Source organism: Lygodium microphyllum, chromosome 3 (assembly GCF_053477565.2).
Source record: "Lygodium microphyllum isolate KBCC chromosome 3, Lygodium_microphyllum_v1.1.10, whole genome shotgun sequence".
Classification (NCBI taxonomy): Eukaryota; Viridiplantae; Streptophyta; class Polypodiopsida; order Schizaeales; family Lygodiaceae; genus Lygodium; species Lygodium microphyllum.
The window spans coordinates 53236395-53242901 of NC_141137.1; positions in this window are offsets into that span (position 1 = coordinate 53236395).

Sequence of the window (6507 nt, forward strand, 5' to 3'; positions counted from 1 at the left end):
CGCTAGTATATAGACGCGAATAACACGTCTATATACCCGCGTTTTTAAACACGCTTATAGATACGAAAATAAACACACATATTTTTCATTTCTCATAAAGTCCCTAAATATGACCAAATATCTTAACAACTAGTATTTTTTTGAATACATTGCCAACTTTACTTCTTTCTGAGTATTACAAATATACATCCAATCATTCAAAGCTAATTATATATGCTACAATGAATGATCAATCTCATCTTCAATGAGATCGGCCCTTGCTAGACTATCTACCTCTAGGTCTATGTTACCAATAGGCAATGAAACAAATAAGTCTATCCCATTGTCAAATGTATTGCTATGCTCAATTTCTTCTTCATCATCTGCAACCATATTGTTATCCTCTTCTGTGCTTTCTTGAACATCCTCGCGGGGATTATCTTGCACTGCATCATGTATATCATCGATCATGGCATCATCATGTGCATCATCATTGATTGTTGGATTGTCATCAACTATCTCTATGTTGGTAGCATTGCCATATATTGGTTTTGAACGATTAGATATGGGTATGACATACCACCATCGGTTATTGTTTACCATTGGGTGATACACAACCTGCATTTAAAAAACAAAAAGTAAGCAACTTATATATTTATTGTATTTTGAGAATGTATCAAGAAGTAATATATATGAAAATAAATAGCTTTTAATATGCATGCTCGCATTGTTGAGGTAGTACGAATGTGTCATTCTTTCCTTGGTGAAATTTTGTAGAGTCAATCACTACAAAACCACTTGGATGACGTCTAATTGTGCAATCACTACAACAGAAACGAGGCATAGACGCGCATGTTAGACGCACAAAGTCGAGCGCGTCTATCAGAGCGTCTATAAGTGTGTGTAAACGTGCGTGTAAATAGATGCGAATTTTGCGTCTATATATCCACACAAATAGATGCTAATATAGATGCGCCAGCAGACGCACAATTATTTAACCACCTAAAATTAGCAATTCACATAATTAAAAAACCAAAGTTAATAATTATTTAACCACCTGAAATTGATTCTTGAGCATGCACATGTGCGCATGATAAAAACCATAGAATTAAGAATACACATTGAATCATTGAATTAAGAAAATAGAGTTAATAATTACTTTTTCATTGCTCTCTAATAAATGGCAGTTCCTCTAGTTGACAAGCCTGGTATAAGTAATTAGCGGCAAGCGACAGAAACCTTACAATTAGTAGCAAGCATTGCAATATGTATCTCGTAATTTCTCTACGTACTTGAAGATGATAAAAGATGCTTCCTTTTTATTATGGAAAATTCAATTTAGCTTTAAAATTAACTATTGATTCTTGAGTATGCACGTGTGTGCATGATAAAAAGCATAGAATTAGGAATACACATTGAATCAATAAGCAAATTAAGTATGTTACAGTGAATGATCCATCTCATCTTCAATGAGATCAGCCCTTGCTAAACTATCTACTTCTAGGTCTATGTTACCAAGAGGTAACAAAACAAATAAGTCTATCCCACTATCAGATGTATTGCTATATTGCTCAATAACTTCATCAATATCATCGACAATCACATTATTGTCTTCTTCTGCGTTTCCTTGAACATCCTCACGAGGTTCATCTTGTACTATATCACGCATATCATCCATTATGGTGTCATCATACACATCATCATTAATTGTTGGATTGTCATCTGCTATCTCCATGTCGGTAATATTACCATATATTGGTTTTGAACGATTAGATATAGGGATGACATACCACCATCGGTTATTGTTTACCATTGGATGATACACAACCTGTATTTGAAAAACAAAAGCAAAAAACTTAAGTACTTATTATATTGTGTATATGTATCACATGTATACATATAAAAAAATTAGCCTTTGCATATATACCTGCTCGCATTGTTGAGGTAGTACTAATGTGTCATTCTTGTTTTGGTGAAATTTTGTAGAGTCAATGATTACAAAACCACTTGGATGACGTCTGATTGTGCAATGCTCACCATTTGTTACCACTTCTTTAAACCACTTTACATCCAGTACATATATAAAGAATCGTCTGAAGTCAAGCTTCAGAATATCTTGGATCAAGCCACAATAACCTTCCATGGTACCATTGGCAGCCTCGAAGTGAGCAAGGACACCACAATCTTGGGTATTTCTCTTTTCATCTATACGTTGAGTTCGAAGATGTTTACCCTCACACCAAAGTGCATTGAATAATGTGCACTAGTAGTAAAAGATAAAAGATCAAACATGTCAAATATTTATATAAAATAAAACTTATAGAAACAAATTAATTGATAGTATGTCTCACCTTTGATAAGCAACCTCGTGCGTATTCCCACTCTTCTTGAGATATATTAATGTCCTCCTCTTTTTCCATTCTCTCCATTTCCTCATGTAACCAATCTATATCAATATGACGTGGGAGCGCATTTAGATGATTTGAAAATGAGACATTACGTCCATATCTAGTGCGAAATTCTTGTCTTTCGCTTTTTCTTCTTGCCCTTGCTTCATTATATACTGTCACCCATTTGCTCATTACATCACTATTGAGCACACAAAAACTATTTAACTTACAAAGTTCTTCTTTTGTTAGCACTTTACTCATTCCTTTTCCTTGAGGTACTATAGAGGTCATCCTCAAGTCTTCATCATCTTTCCATAGTCGTGGTTGAGAGGGATCCACTTCAGCAAGATATTCAAAGATATAAACAAGGGATGATTGCACTAACCAACCCTCAGCCATGCTTCCCTCAGGCCGTGCTTTTTGCCTCACAAAATCTTTCAAGGTTTTCATGAAGCGCTCAAGAAAAAACATCCATCTTACATGAACTGCCCCACAAAGTGCGATCTCATCAATCAAATGTACGACTAAATGTAATTGAGTAGTCAAAATGGATCGAGGAAAAATTTCCTCCACCAAAAAAACCACCTCAACAGATAATACTCGAGCATCTTGCAATGCGTTTGGATCAATTTCCTTCGAGCTCACGTATCTGTCAAGATGTATTTGAGAATTATTTATTTTTGTGTAGAAATTCAAAGATATATAATGAAAAAATACAATGTATACACACCTCACAAGCTCTCCCATCTTGTAAATGATATCACGTACATCTTTGGAGGCACAATGGGATATGCTAGTAGGAAGTACGAACTGAATGTAAACAATATTCATAGATCAAATGATTAGTTGAGGAAAAAGTCATCATACCCCAAAGTTTATACATAGTTACTCCACTAATTACTATATTCATGGTTAGAGATACCCTTACTTGAATCATTTTGTGTCAATCGTGGGACTTCAAACCAGATAGTTGCTCCACACCTCTTTTCTTTTTCTTTATGAAGGCTCCCTTGAGACATCTCATACATCTTGTGGGTGTTCGAAAGTTATATATTTGTTCCTTCATTATTTTTTCCTCATTCTTTGACAATATCCAAGGTGCATGGGATAGCTCAATCTTTCCTCTGGGTCCAATGCGTGGCCAGGCTCGTCTCATGCGACCAATGTTACGTAAATCCTCTCTTACATTAACTGAATCACGAGCCCCTATCAAGTGATCCCATAATTTCGATACAACATTTTTGAATATGTGCATGGGGTCCAATAGGTGATTGATCTTGATTTCAGTCCAGTACAGAAGGCGAAAAAATTTAGAGAACCTAACAAACAAACAATATATTATGTAAACAATTCATCATGCTAAATACTTTAAAGTCAATCGAGAGAAATGCACTTCTTACCGACTCATGCCGAGTGGAGGGTGCCTGTCGGCATTAATCCATCTCTCCTTCCAATCTCGAATGGTTAGAGATTATGAAGTCATTCCATTAGTAGGGAGAACATATTTGGGATGGTCAATAGGAAGAAATCGATGATGATTGTCGTAGATAACCTTTTTTAAACGTGCCGGCCTAGAGGAAACTAGAGAGGGACCGCAAATAGGACATGCATGATATCCTGACGTGGTTAAACTTGAAAAAACAAGTGAATTAATAAAATGCAATTGATTCAAGTCTTGAATTTCAAATATAGAGTTATATACATGTACCTAAACACTCTCCGTATCCTGGAAAGTCGTGCATGGTCCACAACAACATGGCCTTCAATGTGAAATCTCTAGAGGATGCAGATGCACTTGTATCTTGCACCTCAATATCTTCCCATAACATTTCTAACTCTTCAATCAAAGGCTCTAAGTAAATGTCCATGTTTTTTACCTTGTGCTTTTCAGGAATCAGAAGGGACAACATCACATGTCCCTTTTTAATTCCCATGGATGGAGGAATATTATAGTTCACCAATACCACTGGCCATACATTGTATGATGTACTTTTGATACCAAATGGATTGATTCCATCCATACCTAAACCAAATCTCAAATTTCTTGGCTCTTCTTTGAAAATGGGCCACAAATTATCTATATGTTGCCATGCGGGTGTGTTTGCAGGGATCCTTCATTTTCCATCACTTGAACGATGACTAGCATGCCATGACATGAGCTTTCCAATAGACTTACACTTGAACATAAGTTTTATATGTGGAACAATCGGAAAATGTCGCAAAACCTTACGAGGCACATCCATTGACTTCATCTCCACTTTGTATCTTGATTCGCCACAAACAGGACACTCTCGTGCGAACTCATGAATCCCACAAAATAAGACACAATCATTGACACATGCATGGATCTTGACATAATCGAGGCCTCCCAGAGATGTCAAGTAATGTCTTGCTTGCTCTCTCTTAGTTGGCAATTTGTTTCCTTTTGAAAGCATTTGTGATAATAACCTATATATATTTCTAAAAGTGAGTTAAAAAACCACCAACATATATTTCTGTCTGATTTCAAAATAGAATTAACAATTAATATTACAATTCATATATAAGCCAAACTGAATTGATACCTACTTCAATAACGCATCCAAACTGACATTACTCCATCCATAAATTGTTTGCAAGTTAAGTATCTCGAGGGACGCACGAAGAACGGAGTACGTACAACCTTCATACAACGGAGTAGATGATGCTACATATAGTGGATCATCTGGCTTCGTAGAGTGACCTTCTCCTTGAACCGGTTGCGAAAATAGATGGTGTACCATGTTGTCCAAAATCTCATCCTCTACGACTTGATGGGGCATTTCATGAGGGCTACTATCATGGTCGTCAGTCTCTACTCTTCTTGAAGACTCTGCCTCTTCGTGTCGACGTTTTGCAGCCTCTCGACGCCCGAGAGGGAGCATCTGAGGATGTGGCACTGCATCCTGCTCAACCACAAAAGGGAGTTTCATGTACATTGATATATAATTCCCGTAACATAGACATGCAATCTTAGTGGTAAAAAAAAACAATGAATACCGGTGATTTTTCTCGGTCCCATTCTCCATACAAGCTGAGGTGTGACATTGCAATTCGACGTGCTCGAAAAATACACCCTCGACAACGATCACACATGCATTTAATTTTTCATCGTAGCCATGCATCTTGATTATGAAGACGCAATGTTTCATCCTCACTTGAGGATGTGCTCATTGACTCACCAGCTTGCACCGCATTAGGTGATGATGACGTCAATATGATTAAACCTAATTCATGACAACATCAAAATATTTGTCATTCATATGTTTACATAAGATCTTAATTTTAAATACACAAAATTCATCATAAATACATTAAAACTTATGATAAGAATTCACTATCAAAACTTATCTTAAAAACAAAAAATTATGATAAATCCCAAATGTGCGTCTATATCCACGTTTAACTACGCGTCTATATTCGCGTCTATATTCACGTCTATCTAAACAATAGATGCACATATGCAAGTGAAAATAGACGCACACGTCAAAATTCAAACCATACTTAAATCATTTCTTTTCAAACTGCGCCTTTCCTTTCCTGCGTTTTTTGCGGTTCTGAAGCTTGAGTTTAGCCGACATGCAGTCTTTTCATGCCTCACCTCCTCATGACTCACCTCTTCTTTCATTTCAAACACACAAGAAGGGAAAAAGGAAAGCCAAGGAGAGGAAGAAAGAGAGAACAAGAAAGAGGAGAACAAGAAGAAGCAGCAAGCAAGCAAGCATCAAGGGAGGGTAACTTACCAAGGAGAGGAAGAAGGAGAAGGAAGAAGCGCCACCACCCGCCACACCAAACACCCAAGGTGAGTCTCTCTCTCTCTCTCTCTCTCTTTCTCTCTCTCTCTCTCTCTCTCTCTCTCTCTCTCTCTCTCTCTCTCTCTCTCTCTTTGTTTCTCTCTTCCTCTCTCTGCTCTGTCTGTTTATTTAGGATTTGTGATTCCATTATGTATTGCATTTTGTAAATTATCAATGGTGGTCGTTAGCCTAAAATCGGCCGACCGAGCGCATCTGATAGCGCGTCTACATCTCAGTGTAGACGTAGACATAGACGCGAAAAAATGTTTCCTCTTAGAGCGTCTGAGGACGCGTCTTAGAGCGCGTGTGCTCTGTAGTATACACGC